The sequence below is a fragment of the Pinus tabuliformis genome, chromosome 9 (genome assembly GCF_031772625.1).
Source record: "Pinus tabuliformis cultivar Carrire ecotype Pingquan chromosome 9, CPIR1, whole genome shotgun sequence".
In the NCBI taxonomy this organism is placed as follows: domain Eukaryota; kingdom Viridiplantae; phylum Streptophyta; class Pinopsida; order Pinales; family Pinaceae; genus Pinus; species Pinus tabuliformis.
In genome coordinates, this window is record NC_142307.1 from 1,352,701,830 (window position 1) to 1,352,722,440 (window position 20,611).

At 41.2% G+C, this 20,611-nt stretch overlaps 1 protein-coding gene across 1 annotated transcript in view; it reads left to right on the top strand.

Moving 5' to 3' along the window:
• LOC149153519 (SPFH/Band 7/PHB domain-containing membrane-associated protein family) overlaps positions 1 to 20,611 on the top strand; it is a 90,487-nt gene that overhangs the window by 57,585 nt on the left and 12,291 nt on the right. The gene's annotated exons all lie outside the window — the stretch shown is intronic.

Sequence of the window (20,611 nt, forward strand, 5' to 3'; positions counted from 1 at the left end):
TGTTAGAAAATCAGAAAGGCAATTTTTTTTCTTATTCTTGATAATTACTTATGGTGTTCTTGAATTCTTATTAAGTTTTCTTTATATCTTCTTTCTTTAGTTCATCAAGCAATTACCAAAGCGAAAGCACATAAAACAATGGACACCAGATATAGGCACTATGTCGGGGTAAAACCCCCCTCGAGGGGAAAACCTAGTCAAAATTCTCTTCCTCTCAATAGTATTCTTTGAGACTCTTCACCCTAGACAAAGACCAAACCTTCCCTCCACACCAAGTCAACCTTTTAGATCTTCGACCTCTTTTCCAACAACTTCGACTATGTAGCAGCGTTCGACATTAGACAACTTCCGCCATCAACGAAACTTGGAAGACTTCGATCTCCCAAACTAGGGCACAAAACGGAGAGAGAGAGGCACCAAAATTTTGTTTGTCTTCTTTTCCTTAGACCCCACCCAACTCGCACTTTCTTTGGCTTCCTTAGACCCACTTCGCACTTCTCCAACTTCCTTAGAGATATCGAACTAGCTTGAGATGAGATGCTCCAAATGAATTCAACTTGCTTCTATTTATAGGCTTCAAGGGTGGTCGAATTGATGTCCTTACACTTGGTGTGGAGGATACATAAATTACATTTGACTCAATACTAAACCGTTTTACATGATTCAAAAGCCCAAGAAGGGTCTCTTTAAAAGTACAATGACTCTATTGACTCAAAATAAATCCTAGAAGTTCTCCACGGGGATTTTGACCTAAAACATGATGACCCAAGCAGGAAACCCATGCTTTAATAAGACATAATAATAATAATAATTCTTTTTTTTCTTTATTCTTTTGACAAGTACATTACAATATGACTCAACATTAAATGAAGACCACTCCTAGTTACATTTTTCAACAAAGAGCATAATGCATTGTGTGTGCAATATGTGTCAAATGAGGTTAGAGCCTTACCATTAAATAGGTTTAGGGTTTACCCCTAAGGTCATATTAACACTTTCTTGGTATGGATGAGTGATTGGTAATCAACATGATGGGAAGTGGTGTGTGTTGGCCCATGTAATTTTTGGGTGAAGCTTTATTTTGTCCAAATTACATTCTTTGACTAGCAAATTTGTTCCACTTTCCCTTGATGGAAGAGATTAGTTGTTAAGCATTGTCATGCTAAATAAGAACTAATGCAACCAAATGAAAAGTAATAAGGACAATAGTTCAAATAGTAGCAAGGTCAAAGGTTTGAATTAGTGCTCGTGCTGAGCAAGTGGAGTAGTGGGTGAAGCACATAGATTGAAGGTAAATACCTTGTTGAACATGTATGTGTAAAAGGATCATGTTATTTTTTGCATATTTTGGTTGATATTGCATTGATATCTTGGCAATATTTGGAGAATATTATATGCTTTGGGAATATCTTGTTCTTGGTGGGCTGTTTGTTTAGTGTAAAGAAATGTTGAGGGGGTAACAAACTTGTCCACTAGACCTTGTTTGTAACTTGGTGTTTTCTGTAAGGGGGAACATTAGTTTAGTCCCTAGGAAATTTTTAATAAGTGTTTTGTGGGGGACCTCACACTTCATGTGCCCTATTCACACACCATGAGCGTCTTTGACAAGTATTAGAAGTTGAAGATGAAATATGATATTCTTCTTTCTTGGGTGGATGATAAGGACAAGATGATCAAGGACTTGTGTGACCTCAATCATGGCCTTATTCAAGAACTCATGAAGTTAAGAAGCATTGATGGTAATTTGAAAGATTGTGTTAATAAGTTCGAAACTTTCTCTTTTAAGAAGTATTTTGACCTTGTTGAGAGTTGGGCATCTTGTATATGTGAGATACACAAAAACAATAAAGACTGTTGTAAGGACCTCATAAATAAATTTTGTGATAAGTAAGATCTACTTGATGCTTTGGAAAAAGGGGTTAAATGTCCTTTTTAGCATTCTATTGATGATGATGATGCTTTTTAATTTGTTTCTGATGATACCTTATATTCTTGGTAGTAGTAATCCTTGTATCGATTAGAAGGGCAATCTTGGTCTTTATTCTTGCATTTTTGCTATAAATGAAGTAGTTTTTCTTGAGTTTGAGAAACATATCAGAGGTATTGTGTCTCGTGTCTCAGCTGTTGTGCTAGATGGGATATATAAGTAGAGGCCTTGGGAAAAGTGGATAAGGTATTGTTCTTCTAATGGAGCCTAAGATGAGAGTGATTAGAGTAGGACTTTGATGTGGTGAGACTTCATCGCTAGATGTAGGCTATCTTATTCTCAATGTTCCTTTTATTGTTGTAGGTGGAATCTATTCTATTGTGTTGTCAAGATCACACCTTATATTGACTAATGATTTGGTTGATTGTAACATCCTCGATTTGGAGATAATTGATAGTTTTATTGAATTACAAGGACAACCTACCCCTTTGGTTGGGCATGAATCGTATCCTACACCTTCTGTCTAGTAGGAACATGACTCTTTTCCATATCAACATCCTCATCATAGATACAAGAGGAATTCATCCGAGAGTTGAAAGTCTTGGTGTGGTTATAGTGATGCTTGTAGATCTTTGTAGAAGAGGTGTAAGAGGTAGAGTTTTGGACCAATGCTGACTACCATGATTGATAATTGGTTGTGGTTGGATTGATAATTGGTTGTGGTAGCATTTGAACAGGTGCTTGAGGACTTTGATATAGGTGTGCATCATTGACTGTACACTTGTGCAATTTTCCTCGTTGTTCTTGTTGATTGATTGATTGACTGACTACGGCATGTGGGATAACTTTGATTACAGGCCTTGTATGCAAGCCTTATTCACTGTTGTGATCCCCTAACCTATGTTTGGCGGGGGCGATTTTGTTGAGCTTGTTTAGATGTGCAAACCTAGTTGGATGTTGTTGAGAACCAATTAATGATTTTGATTGTTCAAGAGGAATCAATAGAGTTGTTTGATAATGAGATAGTGGGGGGAAGTCAAAGAAGAAGTGAGTGAAGCCCTAGGCATTGCAAACCTAGTTTGATGTTGTTGAGAACCAATTGATGATTTTGATTGTCAAGAGGAATCGATAGAGTTGTTTGATAATGAGATAGTGGGGGGAAGTCAAAGAATAAGTGAGTGAAGCCCTATGCATTGTTGAGATTATTAATAGACCAAGGAACTTCTTTTCTATACACATTGAGAAACCAAAAGGGATTTTGAGCAGAGAAAGCTAAGTTTATTTTGTTTTGTTTTATATTATTCTAAATAGTGTTTTTTTTGAAACTTGTTTTGATTGTTTGTGCATAAGATTTTGTTGCTCCACCTTTGTGTGTGGATATGTTGGGATGTTCAAGTTCTAAATATTTCCTTAATGTAAGCATATTGCACATGTTTGCATCGCTATATTCCAAAGAGGATCGGGTGGAGGTGTTGTTGAGGTAATTGTTTTGTGGTATCTTGTCATGGTTAGGTAATTTCACTATTAGTATTCTTAGCCTAGTTGTGTTTAAGGGGGGTTGATGGGAGATGTGATATCTCTAGATTTTTTACAAGATGGGATATGCTAATGATGCTCACTGGGATAATGCCACCTTCATAGATCCTCCAAGTTGTGTTTAAGGGAGGATGTGAGAACATTTAATGTAAACCCAACAATAAGGGGTTTATTGGACCATTGGGACATTGCACACACAATGTGTTGTGCTCTTTTGGATCTTCTTACGAAGATACATTTCATTGTTTAAAGGTGTTTTTGAACACTACTATCCTACTTGGTTAACATGGGCTTATCTTGAAACTCTAATAGTTGAGTCAAAGATGGCATTGAGTGCCATGAGGGCCACAAGTCAAGATTACTAACATATCTTGAAAATCCCCCCCTTAAGATTGTCTTGGAGACACATAATGGAAGTTGGAATCAAACCTATTTGACCAAGTAAACATCCTAACATCTGTCTTTGATATTCACTCGGGAAGAATGTGGAAAAAATGATATATGGCCAATTAAACATTACAATGGCCCCTCGTTAATGTTAGATTTGATATAGAAGTAAATGATCCCAATGTTGACAACATCTTGACTAGGACAAGGTGTTTGTCCTATAGCTTGCAACAAGGAGTCCTTTTTTAGAACTGTAGCCCTGAACAAACCTAAATCTTCTCAAACAAGGTGTTTATAGCTTGTAACAGGGAGTCCCTTTTTAGAACTATAGCCTTGAACAAACCTAAATCTTCATACAAGTTATTCCAAACCAAGGAAATAGAAAAAGGTTTCCATAAATGAGCATAGGTACAAATGCTCAAGAGCGGGGCTGAATTCCTACTATTGCCAGTGAATAATTCCTATTATTACTAGTGAATAATCTCTAAAAATGGCTTAGAAGATGACAAAGAGCATGCTAAAGTTGAGAGAGATTTGATGAAGATGCAATCAATGCCAAAATGTCAAAGATCAATAGGAGTTATTCAATCATGCAAATCAAGAATCTTATTGAAGTTGACAATGATCTAACAAAGCTCAAGTGTCAAAGATCAATAAGAATGCTTCAAAACAAGGCACTGAGAGAGTTGATCACATGCCTCTTTTTATGGGAAACAAGGCTAAAAACTCAACAAGTGCTCCAAACAATACATGCAATAAGATGGTTTTCCCATCATAAAAAATCTTCTAGCCACACATGTATTATAAAACAATTTAGTCATTTTAACAATGTAAGTTCATAATGTTCTTGCACTACAGAAGGAAGAAGCGCAACCAATAAATTAATTGCTTCTACAGGTGAAGGGAAGCTTGATCTCCATCAACAAAGTGAATTTCTTGTTGCTCTTTATCTACTTCTTTCTTTCAAACCAGGTTGTCATCTTTGACCTACTCCACTTGGCGAAGCTTATCTGTTTCACATTTATGTTATATGAGTGGCACTCTTTGGATCTATTGATTTTTCATGTCAGTATCCCTTCGTGTAGCAATAAACAACTACCTTGGTCTTCTTCATAAGCAATGACTGTCTCATATGGCATCTTTTCCAATAATATGTATTGACTTGCCCATCGTGAATTGCACCCCTATCACATTGCTAAGGCCTTCCCAAGAGCATATATCAAAGCACTCATGTGAAAGAATTTAGAAAACATGTTGCCCTCATAGAACCCACGTTGAAAGTACTGAAAAAACATCACGAGTATCTTGCATTTGACCAAACTCATTTGGATGAGGCTTCTTGGCCAAATTCAAATGGGATACCATATAAGTGCTAATCAAATTTTCATTGCTACAAGAATTTGAGTAATGGAGCATAATCTATACTACATCTTGCACATGGTGCTAAATATGTAGCATGCCCCATCTTGTGTCTTGCATGTGGTGTTAAATATGTTTTTATATCATCTTAGCTTTGCGAATGAATAAAAATGGAGCATACCCCATTTTATGTCTTGCACTTGGTGCTAAATACGCTTATATTGTCATAAAGTTTGTGAATCAACAACCATGCCCTCTCTTGGACATGGTACTAAATATTTTATTGAATTCAAAGAAAAAGTTCAGTGTTTCCTTTGATCTAAAAAAGCAAGAAGTGCACATAATGTATACATCAATGGGAAAATTCTAGTGTTCCCTTTGGATTTTAAATCTAGACCATATGAAAAAACACCATAAGGCATATTCAACAATAATATGTGAATATTTGAAGATATGATTCTCCTAGGTAGGGTGATTATCATTGATAATAGTGGCTAATCAAGTCCTCAACACTATTTAACAAAAAACAAAACGAATAGACCACCAAAAGGCATAATATGCACTAGTTTTGATAATATTGGCGATATTTTGCGAAATATCGTGATATTTTCAAGGAAATGATATATCGGCAGGTAAATATCGCGATATTTTCGCCTTTGAAAATATCACGATATTTACAAAATCTCAGCGAAATCTCATGCAACAATGGTAAATATCGCCGGGCATGTGGGGCTGCGGCTACAAAAGCAATTTGTTTGGTTTTATTTGGTCATTTTGCTTTGTTGGTCTTGGAGAAGGAAGGGGAAGAGCTTTGTGGTGGTTTTCAAGGAGGGATTGAGGATCAAACAACCATTATCATCACCAACCAATTTTTTTTTGTGGATCAAAGATTCAAGATCAGTGAGACAAACTTCATTTCTTCCATTAATAAGTATGTTCTTAAAAACCCCTATGTTAATGATTTTTTTCATAGATTTAGGCTTATGCTTGCTTGCCTCTTTGCCTACCAACATTTTGCTTTGTTTTTTTGTCATTTGCTATGATTTTCATGCCCATGAACCAATGCAAGGGTTTTCTCCATATTTGGACAGCAAGCTTCATTTTTTTTTTTCAAACTTTCTTATGCACCCTCTTATTGCCATTTTTCATTGCAAATAATGTAGTAAAAAATGATTTTTTAAAATGAGGTGGCTGTTATTTTTTGTGTATGGGGGGGTTTAATGCTAATATGTTTTTGTCTTATTGGTGCCCTAGGTCTGAATTTGACGCTGTCCATTAATCCACTACAAATATGCCAAAGCCCTTCGACCCATTTTGGTAGTATGTGGAACCTGATGGTAGGACAAATCGGGCATATCTCAAATGCAAATGGTGTGGGGACAAGATGACAGGGGGGGTTACGCGATTGAAATACCATCTGGCTAAACTCCCTAACGTGAAGCTTATAAGACCAACACTTGAAGCAATTGAGTAAAAAGACAGAAAGAAAGAAGAGGCAGCTATAGACAAGGCTGAACGTGTAGGAAAATCTTCAGCGATATCTGCGTTTGAGATTAAGCCTGATGGTAGTGGGAGGGGCTCCATAGCTTCACCTACATATGTGACTGGGAGTGGGAGGTCATCATTTTTTGTTCCACGAATTGGACGTGGAGCACAACCTTCCATAAAGCCAGTGGTTAAAAGAAAGGAGAAGCAAGAAGCAAACATAGTTATGGGGAGGTGTCTTTTCCAGAGTGACTTACCTCTCATCATCACCAAAAACAATCCATTTTGGCAGCCAATGTGTGATGCTATTGCTATTTTGGGCCCAGGGTTCAAGAGTGCTACATATGAAGAGTTGCGGGGGCCAATCCTTCAAGTACAAAAAGTAGGACATCAACTCTAGATTGGCTGAGTTGAAGCAGACATGGGAGGTGTCTGGATGCACAATGATGTCTGATGGCTAGACATATAGGAAGGGTAAGGCCCTTCTAAATTTCTTGGTACATTGTCCTAAAGGTACCATGTTTATTAAATCAGCGGATGCATCAACACATATAAAAGATGCAACATTGATATGTGATTTGTTAGATGGGTTCGTTCAAGAGATTGGTGTGCAGAATGTGGTGCAAGTCATAAAAATAATGCAGTTAATTACGTGGTTGCCGACATGATGTTTATGGACAGGCATCACACATTGTTCTGGACTCCATCTGCAACACATTATATCGATTTGCTGCTTGAGGATATGGGGAAATCTCCTTCATCAAGGAGGTGATTGATATGGCTAGGAGCATCCCCAAGTTTACATATAACCATGCTTTTGTTAGCGTCATGAGGAGATACCATAGAAACAGGGAGTTGTGGCGTCCTGCATGTTGAGAAGGCTAGGGGCAGCTAGATTAGATGATTTCTCTTAATTTGATAACTGATTATGATGTATTTTACTTAACTTAATTAGCTTCTTCTTTCACTTCATTCTAATTAGTGTTCTTATCATCAAACAACTACCAAAACAATAAAGAACAATGAGACAAGAGGGCACAAGATATAGGTTATCAGCAAGGGCCAAAACCTCTCTTCTTGAGAGGAAAACCCACAAGAACTATTCTCTTCTTATAGAACTTCAAACGACGAATTCCAAGACTTATGACCCTTGACTAAGACCCCTCCAAGACCAAGTCAACTTCCTCCTTGAAGAACTTCCTTCTTTGAACTTTCAAAAATCAACCAAGTCAAACTGTCCTAGTACCTGCAACTTGTCAAGACTTCAGACCTGTAAGTTATTTGCAACTTCGACCTTTCTCTTACCTGCAACTTTTTGACCTTTTGTACTTTTCGCACTGTGGCAAATCTGGGGTAATTTTGATCTCTTCTTCCCTTCGCTTGGAGAGTGCTTACTTTCTTAAGAATTCGGCTTCCTAAACAAGTCTCTTTGGCACCAAAACGAGACTTCTAGATGGCTCTGTAATTCGGTCTACCTATAGCAGACGTATGCCCTAATTTTTCTTTGCATGTGAGGTATTTTAGCCCAAAACAGTTCCTTTGATTCTTGGTTATTCGTTCTTTTGTCTTTTCTCAACTTCTCTGGCTATGCCTTGTCTTCTATTGCTAAAGGTCGAGCTTCTTGTCCTTGTCTAATCTCTTCCAAAGGAGGCCGATTTTTGACTTATATATAGGCTTCTTCAAGAGGTTGAACAACCCTTTAATAGGTCGACATGTCTTCTCAAGGAAGCCGACTTCACATTAGATAGGTCGACATGTTGACTGCAATATGACAAGGTCTTGGAGGGTCTCCTTGACATTTTGACTATACAAAAAATTCTTTGACTTGATACAATAAGCCCAAATGGGTCTCCATACATGACAATGACTCGATAGACTTGTTGACTCAATAATAAGCGCTAGAAGCACTCAATGGGTGCTTGACCTATAACCTTGAGCATGAAATCCATGCATCAAGAATGAAAATAATTTTATCTTTCTCTTTACATAAAATCATGACTACATATGTCATTATGAAGACTGAAGCTAGTTACATATTTCAACACTGCAATCACATGTTTTGCCACCAACTTTATTACTCTTCAGTCTTTGTTTCGATGCCAGTTTGATTTGAAGCAAATGTTTGTTTTTGATGAGTGGCGTGATTGTAGATAAAACAAGAGACAAGATGGGAAAGCTATTCCAAAAATGGTGTACATTGACACATTTTGGTAAGGAGGAGAAGTGTGCTCTATTAGTGAACGTATAGTAAAGGTTCTTAGATTGGTAGATGGGGATAAGCCTGCAATGGATTATTTGTATGAGGCCATGGATAGGGCCAAGGAGACCATTCATGCTTGTTATGCAGACAAGGGTTCCACTGGGTTTAATAGATAGATGATGTTATGTGATGCAATTGATAGTTGATGGACAGGGATGCTTCATTGACCCATTCATGCAACAACACTTTTCCTCAACCCCACATTTTCATACAAATGCGACTTTGATTTTGATGGTGAGGTGATGGAAGGGCTCCATACCTGTATTCATAGGATGGTACTTGATCCCGAGCTTTGCAGCAAAATCAATCGCGAGATACAGATGTATTAGGATGGTGTTGGCCTATTTCGCTTTGATGATGTTATTCGTGAAAGGACCCTCTTCATGCCACGTAAGTGACAAATCATGACTCATTAGAATTTTCAGTTTACTAATTTGTAATTCTAGATTTTTTAAATCCAATTATGTTTTATTTGAAAGTTTAATTATGTTTTAAGTTTTCTTTATTTTGTTGTAGATGTTTGGTGGCGAAGCTATGGTGCAAGGGCACCAAATTTGCCGAAATTGGCCATCAGAACCCTGAGTCAGACCTGTTACCCACCACTTATGAATAATGTATATGGGAGAAATTTTTTTTCCTAGATGGTCCTCAGTTGGCAGCCAACAACCCCTTGCAGCCCCCAAATAGCTAGATGTGCCATTTTCTTCACCACCTGAGCCGGCCATGTGGTCCCTCACCCATCTGTTATGAATGTATGTTTGAAGGTGGGCCTCCCAATCCTAAAGGTATGGCTTTTCATTGGTATAGTTGAGTAGTTTTCCTTACTTGTTATGGGCACTTTGGGGCATGAATTGGTGGGGGGATTCGGCAGAAAGAGTGGGCTAGTCTTGTATTCTTGTCTCCATTGCCCGATTTCGTGGTTACCTTTGTATCCTAGTCCCGTGGGATCTCCTTTACTGGCCATTAGCTTTAGGGCTGGCACTACATGGGAAATCCCGATTTTGGTTGCGTGGTCCCGCTTCCCGACACCACCTGCATTACTCCTTTTCCACTCATTTGAGCCCCATTCATCTCTTTTCTCGTCCAGGTCTGCATGTGTCCACTAGGTCCACATAGGGTTAGTCTCCCCCTTCCTTGTCCACACCTTGGGTCGGGCTTGGAATGATGCCCCAGAGGTTGATGCAACTAAAAAGAAACAAAAAGCGTAATTTGGCCACTTTCAACAGGAAATGTACCACAAAATGCAAAAGATGGTCAGGACAGACAAATTTAGTGCATGGGCAAAAGCCAAGCACGAGCTCTACCCCTTATCCATGGCCATCACCCTGGTTCCTATGGGCCTTATATGAGCCCCCTTTATCATTAAGGAACCCATGATTGTCCCAATCCCTGGTGGGCGATGCACTGCCCCACTTCAAAGGGGTATCCACTGCTACAGATTGCGCATCATGCTCTCCATCCCCTAGAGCCCGGAGCAGTTATAAAGAAAAATCAATCAAAGGTAAAAGGCATATGAAGAAGGGTGGAAAAACAAAGGCTGGGGTAACTCATATACCACAATTTGCTCCCTCCTACACTCATATACCCAGGTGTGGGCTCCCCTTATTATAGATATCCTTGCACCTTGACATGTGGTCTAATTGATTCCCTTGATCCCCACTCCATTCCATTATTATATCATTTTCCACCTACCTTTTAAAGGATGTACCATGGACATGCCACCCCCTTTATAGGTTGAAACCACCTAATAGGGTCCTTGGTTAACCCCCTATTGAGCTTGGAGACACTTGTACATACCAAAACTCACTATGGAAGGGCATGCCACAATGAAGTGTCCCATTGATCCCATGATTTTTAAGAATTATTGCTTGATTATTCTAATGATCGGTTGTATTGGAAGGTAAGGGGATGCATTGGATCTTATGCAGGATTGCAGGTGGGTCTTCATTTAGGGCTTGGTCTCCCTATACAGGGTCATAGCTCTCCAGAGGGCCACATTGGCACTTGTAGGGTGAGCATTGAGAGCCATGGGCTTCCACCATAGCAGATATTACTTCATGGATCCCAACAACGTTCATTGACTGCTCATGTTCCACCTTTTGGATGAGAATGATGCACCTGGTCCACATGCCCAACCGGCTCCACAGTTGCACCATACACTTGCCAGATGTTCCAAGATGCTTTCCGCTGCAAAGGGAGGGCTTATGTCATTACTCTAGCCCTTACAGATGGTGTACATGCATATTTGATTCATTTGGAGACCTATGAAGATGTCCTTGTGCCCCCACGCCCACTTGGGAGCACCACAAGTTCTTGATTGGATAGAAGGGGCCAACCCTTTGTCCACTATGTTTGGAGTCCATTTCTTCATTGTGGCACCCCTTGGACTTCATTAGGTCTCCTCAAAGGCCGAACGACTCACTTGGTTGATCATTCGACCCTCTTGAGAGACTTATCTTTACATTATTGAGCTATTTGGTGGGCTTGTCACCAAAAGTTTTGTTATTATGCACATTATTTTATTTGAGGGGCTAAATTAGACCTAATTAGCTAAATCGAATTCATTAGGAAGTGTATAAAAACAAGTGTGATGAATCATTTTCATCATCATCACTTGGATTGTATCTTTCTATCTTGTGAGAATTTCGCTATCTTTCTTGTAGGATGAAATTAGATGAATGGATGAATTTTGATGTTTGGATCTCTTCATTTTTGTCTTGGAGATTTACTATTGGCATATAATGATGATTCGATATACTCTTTCTTACATGTAAGTACTCTTTTAATGCCATTTTGTCATTTTTTTGTCACATGCATGTTGTTGGGGGTTTTCGCTATACTACGCTGAAATTTATTGCTTTTCTTATGCGAAATTGTGGAAATGTCTTTTTATAGCGTTGCATTATGTCATGGGCCATGTATGAATGAGTGAATGTTCCTAGTGATATCTTGTCAAAGTTTTATCTTGATAAGTCATCATATATTGCATATCGAAGTGTAAAGACCTTGAAGCAATTGTCCCATGCCCTAATTGCCATGCAAAATTGGTGTAAATTTATTGCTTTTCTTATGCGAAATTGTGGAAATGTCTTTTTATAGCGTTGCATTATGTCATGGGCCATGTATGAATGAGTGAATGTTCCTAGTGATATCTTGTCAAAGTTTTATCTTGATAAGTCATCATATATTGCATATCGAAGTGTAAAGACCTTGAAGCAATTGTCCCATGCCCTAATTGCCATGCAAAATTGGTGTAGGGGCTTCCTTGACTAAGTGAATCCATTCCAAGCATTGATATATCCTTGACTCCATTTCTCCCAAAGGATTAGGCACTGATCCTCCATAGGTGATCACCTAAAAGCATATGTTTCTCACCTTTCTCTCTTTCTTTCTAGGCCTAACCTCCACAGGTGACCTAGGGCATCATTTTCCTCACAATTCAGCCATCAAAAAAATTCGATCTCTTGTCCCCGACTACATTGTTGTGTCTCCTAAGAGCCCTCCAAATTTGAGACAATTTCGACGACGGGATCTCGAGGTATTCCAAGCCCTAACTCTGAGATCGATTCTTGCTCTTTGTTTCCCTTGGCTAGTGACCTCGTAGTGATCATTGCATCAAAATCATTGAAAATTTCTCCTCTGATCCCCTTCTCCCCCTCAATTAGGGCAAACACACCCCTGATTGATCAACTCCACCCACTTGACCTAATTTTGGGTCCACTTGGTCCCAGGGGTCCCACAACTTTTGAAGATAATCTCGCAAAAACCAGTTGGAAACCAAGTTTTCACAAGAGTTTTTAGGACTAGGTTCCTCTTTTATAAGGCTTGCTTCTCAAGCAAGTAAACCATACATTTGAGTCTCTCTTGTGAATAGGCCCTTAGGAATCACTCCTTATGTTTTCATTGACTCGTTCATCTAGTGATTCCATTTATACTGAGTCTCCTCCCCTCGGTGAAAATCCGTAAAGAGCAGGGAGCTTTAGTTGAGGTGACAATGGGCTATTGCTCCATTGTTGCTCTTGATCTAATAGTTGTCCCTTTAGGATCCCCTCCTAGGACCCCTGCTAGTTTGAGTGGTAACATTTTGGCGCTGTTTTTGGGGAGAAAGCAGGTCTACCTCCCTAGTGAATCATTGAGGAGTTGATTCATTAACGACATTTCTAATATTCCTCTAGTGACTCCATTCATTGTCCAAAACCCTAGTTTGCATGAAGTTGACAATATTCCTCCTTTAACTAGGGCCGCAACAAGAAGGGGAGAACAAACTTCATCACCTGTTAGAACTGCCCTTCTCCCTGAATTTGAAAAGGTCGGTGATCCTACCCCAAAGATGGCAACTAGTTCTAGCACTGACCCAAAACAAGACCAACCCAAGATGACCAAAAGTGAAAGGCATTTGGTTAGCATCTTTGCCCCTTTGGAGTTGAGTGATGATCCCAAACCATTACCTGAAAAATACAATAGATGGTTGCCCAAATTCAATGGCGATGCTACCATAAGTGCCCGTGATTTTGTTGAAGAGTTCTATTGGCACTTGTCACCTAGGATGAATTTTGATGAGGATAGGCTTATGATGCTTTTCACTTTGTCTCTTGAAGGAAAAACAAGAGAATGGTACCTTAGTCTTTCCCCAACATGCATAGATGATTCTGATCAGTTTGAAGACATGTTCATGAGAAGATGGTCATGTAATGCGCAAGGGACCTTCAACATTGAAAAGTTTTATCAAATAACTAGGGGAAGGTAAAACATCTGTGATTTCATCCAAAAATTTGATAGGGTAGTCAGGGACATCCCCAATCATTTGAAGCCCCCAAATGCTAATATTATTGACAAATTCATCAAAGTTGTGGGTGGCCACTTGACTTATGCATTAAGGGACAAGAAACCTTCAACATTAATCGAGGCTAAAGAGATAGCAATGGAAGTTGAGGAAAACTTACAAATCTCTAGAATGGACGTTAATGACCACCCCAAGGCTAAAGCTGAGGTCAAAAGGGAAAAATCCAAAGATCAACACGAAGAAACCCTTCTGGCCATCCTCAAAAAGATGGAAAAGCTTAGTGAAGAAGTGAACTCACGAGATAGGCTCTACATGAACAAAATCACTGCCTTGGAAAGGGCCCAAAAGTCTAGTTACATCCCAAAAGGAAAACCCTTTCCTAAAAAGCAAAGTGAAGAAGACAAGCCTAGCTCATCTCAAGTCCCAAAGACTCTGGCCCCAACTAATGCAGTTGAGCAGGATTCATCTTCCAAAGAGGAACAAAGTGATGAGGATGAGAGTGATAATGAAGAAGTAGATGAGTGGCTAACCTTGTAGAATCTGATGTCTTCAACATTTTGTTAGGAGGTTCATATACTCATCCTCCCATTAGTGAGGTCACCTTCAAAGAAGAAAAGGAAGAGCCAATCCTTAACGCTGATGAAAATGGAAGATTCAAAGGGGTCCAATATTCACGAAAGGACAACAATAAAGACCCCACAACCTCCAAGGAACCCAACAAAGATGACTCAATTCCCAAGCAAGTCTCCCCTAAGGAACCTCTCCTTAAAGATCCTCCTAAAAAGGATCCCCCAAAGAAGGCTAATCCCAAAAAGGATCCTCAAAAGAAAGAAACCATCAAGAAGCAGGAAAAGGGCAAAGAGGTTGGTCTTAACATTGATCTAGAGACTACTTTAGGGAAAATGACTGTGCCGGTTCCATTAAAGGAGATTGCGAAACTTCCCAAGCAACAATGGCAAATCAAGAAATCCCTGGGTTTCGAAGAGGAAGAATTACCCGAAGACTTGCAAAACATTCACCTTCCTAATCTAAACCTTGGACATGAGCCATTCATGCTTACTTTAGCCATCAATGACCTCCTATTGCATAATTGTATGTTAGACTCAGGGGCTTCTGCAAACATCATGCCCCTAAAAGTCATGAAGCAATTGGGTCTTAACATCACTTGATCATATAAGAAGGTGTGTGGTTTTAACTCCAAGCCTGTGGAAGTAGAAGGCCTCATAAAATACCTTAAGGTTTCTTTGGCTATGAACCCTAATATATCATTGCTTATGGATGTCGTGGTCATAGATATCCCTGATGTATGGGGTATGCTCCCATCGAGGAAGTGGGGAGCCACTGTTGGAGGTCGTCTCCAAATGGACTTGTCATATGCCACTATCCCGCAATTTATTGGAAACCCCTTCACCCTTTATAGAGAACCTACTTACCCTTGTAATGTGGTCAAGCCAGGACCAGTCCCATACTACAAGACACATGAGATTGAGAAGCCTTCTCCCATTCTCCCTTCACAAGAAGTCCATATTCTCAAGTGACCAAATCACAAAGCAAACAAAAAGTGGAAGCCTAAAAGGGAATACAAGGTTGGGGATTTGGTCTTGGTAGATAAAAATCCAATGCCTGTCAAGATCCATGGGAAAGTTGGGGAGGACTATTACTACATTGCTAAACTCAATAACGAACTTTGGCTGCAACCGGTCAAGTTAAGTCGTATCACCCCTTTCCTTGACACTTGACATTGTACTATATGCATGTTAGAGTAGGATGCATTGCATGCTAATTTTCTCATTAGAACTAACATCATATGATATTTCTCATGGTAGATTAGTTGCATTTAGATTAAATTTGCATATTTTTACTTTCCTGTTGATTTTACGACTTAATACTAAGCATGGGTGATCATAAGACATCACAAAAACATGTTGCCCCATGTGTTTGGTCTTTTGATATGTGCGAGTAATAGGTCTACGATAACCAAGAGATTGTTGGTGTTCTCGTGACCTCTCGTTCGAGTAGTTTCGCACACTTTCCCTGTTGAAGTTTCTAAGTCTACTAGTTAGAGACCCTCCATGCACTTTATTTGATTTATTCCTACCTACTTGTTCCGTTAAACAAGTTATTTACAATTTAAATCTTGAAAATAAACACTAGTGCATGCTCAACATATTATAGATCAACAACTAAAGGAAACAGAAACAATCACACCAAATGACACCGTTATTTTTGGACCAATGTCCCTGGAAAAACCCAATGTGGGAAAACCGGTGCAACTATCTGAGGGTTTTCTTATTAAGCAATATCAGAGTACAATCTGGGTGCTAAATCCGGCTTATCCAACAAAGGATTTCTTTGGCAATAATACCTTTCAGTTTGAGACAAATGTCTCGGCTAAAACCCCGGATAAACCTTCCGGCAGCTCCTTAGCACCAATCTGCCCCAGAAACCCCAGTGTTCTCCTTTCTTGATCGCGTCAGCCTGTCTTTGCCCAACGCTGGCCCTGCGTCAGCCTCAGGAGGCCTTGCGTCAACCTTCTGGTCCTCTACGTCAGCAACGCTGGCCCCTCTGAAGCACTGCGCAACTCCCGACTACCTCTGCGTGAGCCCTGGTTGCTACTGCGTCACTCTCTCTGGCTTCTGCGCTGCTCTCTCGACACTATCTCTGCCTCTCTGTCTCTCCGTACTCAATGCTCCTCCGCTGCAACTCCGATCACTGATTCTATCTCTCTTAGCAAACCCCTCTCTAAAGAATAGAATGACTGATCACTCTAGTGTGTTCTCCAAGTGACCCTTAAGCCTCCTCTTATACTTTTCTAGTTGACATATCAACGACCAAGATTAAGTCCCTAATCAACGGCTAAGATTAGATCTGGCTTGATCCATGTCTTTTGGACCATTCTAACACAGTTTCATATTAATTCACATTAATATTTTAACTCCATTAAAAATATTAATTATTTTAATATCTCCTGAACTGTTTAGAATCTTCCCAAACCCTTTCTGGGTATTGGAGATCTCATGTGCCCCAACCTCTCCACCAAATTTCGTGGCTAGAGCCTAGAGCACATCCGATGCTACCCCAAATCAACACTCCCTCTTAGCGAGGAGTGTGCTCTAGTAATACTCCTCATTGAGTATCACCTTGATCATCTGGCATCAGTCCCTGTGTTGATGCTAGGCTTGTTGCCCACCATCCTCTACATTGTTGTATCCTGTACTGCTACCCATGGTTCTGCCACTGCCACTGCTGCATCTGTACGACAACACCCTCTGCATTCGTGCTGCTGTTGGTCCTTTCTCCCAGCACCGCATCCGCACTGCACCTCCTCTCATCATGCTGCATCGTGCTGCCCACTGCTGCACTGCAACTCAGTTACTAAGAAGTAAGTAACTGATCTCCCAACTCTGACCTCTCTATTGGGCTAGAGACCCTTTTGATGCTGAAGCACGCTCTGTCGCTGACAAGTGCTCCCTATCTGACTTTTGCGTTGCTGCAACAACTCCCGACATCTCGCACCGTTGCACACCGCTCTGTGCCATCTTGCATTGGTGCAACACTCTTGTGCCTCTCGCATTGCTGCACCCTGCTAGCCTCGCGCTGCCTCGGTACTCCTGCACTGTAACTCTCTCTGTTGCTTCATTCGCATCCATCTCTATCCACATCAACCAGTCCTTGCTACTCCTCTTCGGGGCTCCTGTAGCAAGGTCTAATCCAAGAAGCTGGGTACCTCGAGGATCTTGCCCCTCATCGCCTGTAGTCTATCTGACTACAGCTTGATGTCTCCCCACTTCTGCTCAAGTGGTGCGTGTGCACTCATGGCACAGTCATCATCTGTCAACACTTCCTTCTCTGCCCTTGCTGGCGCTGCCTTAGTCTCGGAAGACTCCCTTACTCTTCTTCCTTGGACACTGGGTCGCATAATGACCTTGCTCCCCACAGTGGAAGCACTTGATCTTTGAGAGATCCTTCTTCTTCCGCTTTTCTTGCTTTCCCTCAGATGCTAGGGCAACATCTTCCTCCTCTTGCTTGACTTTGATCCCCTTACTGCTACTCCCGCCTTTGACTGTCGTCTGATCTCTTCTTGGCGAAGATCTGCCCACATCTCATCCCAAGGTGGAAGTATCCCTCTGCCCAGTATACTTTGGACAATACCTCCCAGTCTTCTGAGACAACATTCAAGGCTGTCCTCACCATCAATTCTTGATCTGGTGTGGCTTCTATAGCAGTGAACTGATCTCGGATCTCATTTAGTCCTTCGAGGAAGGTGTCAATCGGTTCTCTCTTCTTCATCTGATACGACCTCAGCTGATTCTCTAGTAACATCCTTCTCTGCATAGAAGTATGTTGGTACAATTTCTTCAGGGCCTCCCACATCTCATATGCCGTTTCCTTCTCGGCAATGTGTGGTACTACATGGTCCTTGACCCCGTCAAGGATGATGTTCTTGGCCCTCGCCATTGCCTCCTCATACCTGTCATTCTCAGCCGGGTCGACTGGGATAGCTATCGTCTTCAAGGCAAAGTGCTCGACACGATTTCTGTCAAGTACGGATAAGATTCTGGCCTTCCAGACTGCGAAGTTCGACGCTCCGTCTAGCCTATCTTGGTCTCTTACTCCGTGTAGTGCCATGATGCTCTACTACTTCCCTCTTAGAAGTTCTCGATCTGACTCCCTCTGAGCCTTGATTACCCTCCTGGAAATCCTTCTGCCGATGTCGAGATGCCCCCTACTCTGATCGTCTGTGCAACCGCACCACTGATCCGAGTTTCTTGGCTAGAAACCCTCGGTAGCAACTCCCTCCTCTTGGCCTTGCTCTGTCAGGTACTATTTTGACTAAAGTACCTCACCAGCTCCACTCTGCAATGTTCCCACAGCCTTCTAAACCCCAGCAACTTGAAGGTGAGAGCTCCTAGGCTCTACGCAATCCCAGCATCAGCAACCCGGCCTCCTCAGCGAATTGCATCAGCCTTCCTAGCTTCTGCGTGGCTCTGCGTGAGGCTCCCTTTGCATTCCTTAGCCACTGAGCTGCCTCTTCCTAGCTCACCCTTGATGACGCGGGCATTGTGTCACCCTTCCCTTGTTGCTGCTCTGCTAGAAACAACTTCTGTCACCTTGGGACAATTGTTTTCTGCTGCTATTGCTCCGCTCCGCTCCGCTGATGTCCTCAGTTCTCCTGTGATCTGCAATTACGCTTTGCTACCATGTTGAAGTTTCTAAGTCTACCAGTTAGAAACCCTCCATGCACTTTATTTGATTTATTCCTACCTAGTTGTTCCATTACTTAACAAGTTATTTACAATGTAAATCTTGACAATAAACACTAGTGCATGCTCAACATATTACAGATCAACAACTGAAGGAAACAGAAACAATCACATCAAATGACACCTTTATTTTTGGACCAATGTCCCCAGAAAAACCCAATGTGGGAAAATCGGTGCAGCTATCTGAGGGTTTTCTTATTAAACAATATCAGAGTACAATCTGGGTGCCAAATCCAGCTTACCCAACAGAGAATTTCCTTGGCAGTAATACCTCTCAGTTTGAGACAAATGTCTCAGCTGAAACCCTGGATAAACCTTCCGACAGCTCCTTAGCACCAATCTACCCCAGAAACCCCAGCGTCTGCCTTTCTGGACCGCATCAGCCTCTCTCTGCCTAGTGTTGGCCTTGCGTCACCCATAATGGGTCTGTGTCAGCCTCAGGAGGCCTTGTGTCAGCCTTCAGGCCCTCTGTGTCAGCAACGCTGGCCTCTCTGAAGCACTACGCAACTCTCGACTGCCTCTGCGTGGCCCTAGCTGCTATTGCGTCACTCTCTTTGGTTCCTGCACTGCTGTCGCGGCACTATCTTTGCCTCTCTGTCTCTTTGTACTCAATGCCCCTCAGCTGCAACTCCGATCACTGATTCTAACTCTCTTAGCAAACCCCACTCTAGAGAATATTCAATAGAATGATTGATCACTCTGGTGTGTTCTCCAAGTGACCCTCAAGCCTCCTCTTATACTTTTCTCGTTGACATATCAACGATTGAGATTAAGTTCCTAATCAACGGCTAAGATTAGATCTCGCTTGATCCATGTCTTTTGGACCATTCTAACACAATTTCATATTAATTCACATTAATATTTTAATTTCCCTAAGTTTAGACTTAGGGATTCCATTAAAAATATTAATTATTTTAATATCTCCTGAACTATTTAGAATTTGCCCAAACCCTTTCTGGGTATTGGAGATCTCATGTGCCCCAACCTCTCCACCAAATTTCGTGGCTAGAGCACATCCGATGCTACCCCAAATCAACATTTCCAAGAGCTCATGTCCTAGTTGGAGCCATATATTACCCACCACCTATGGGTAGTGTATATGGGAGAATTTTATTCTCTTAGATGGTCCTTAGCTGGTAGCCCCTTGTAGCCCCCAGATAGCTTGATGTGCCATTTTATTTGCCACCTAAACCGGCCATGTGGTCCCTCACCTATCTGTTATGAATATGTTTGAAGGCGAGCCTCTCGACCCCAAAGATATGGCTTTTCATTGGTATAGTTGAGTAGTTTTCCTTACTTGTCATGGGCTTCTTGGGGCATGAATTGGGGGGAGGGGGGGGGGGGGATTCGGCAGAAAGAGTGGGCCAGGCTTGTATTCTTGTCTCTATTGCCGGATTTTGGGGTTGCCCTTGTATTGTAGTCCCGTGGGATCTCCTTTACTGGCCATTAGCTTTAGGGCTGGCATTACATGGGAAAATCCCGATTTTGGTTGCGTGGTCTCGCTTCCCGACACCACCTGCATTACTCCCTTTCCACTCATTTGAGCCCCATTCATCACTTTTCCTGTCCAGGTCCGCAGATGTCCACTAGGTCCACATAGGGTTAGCCTC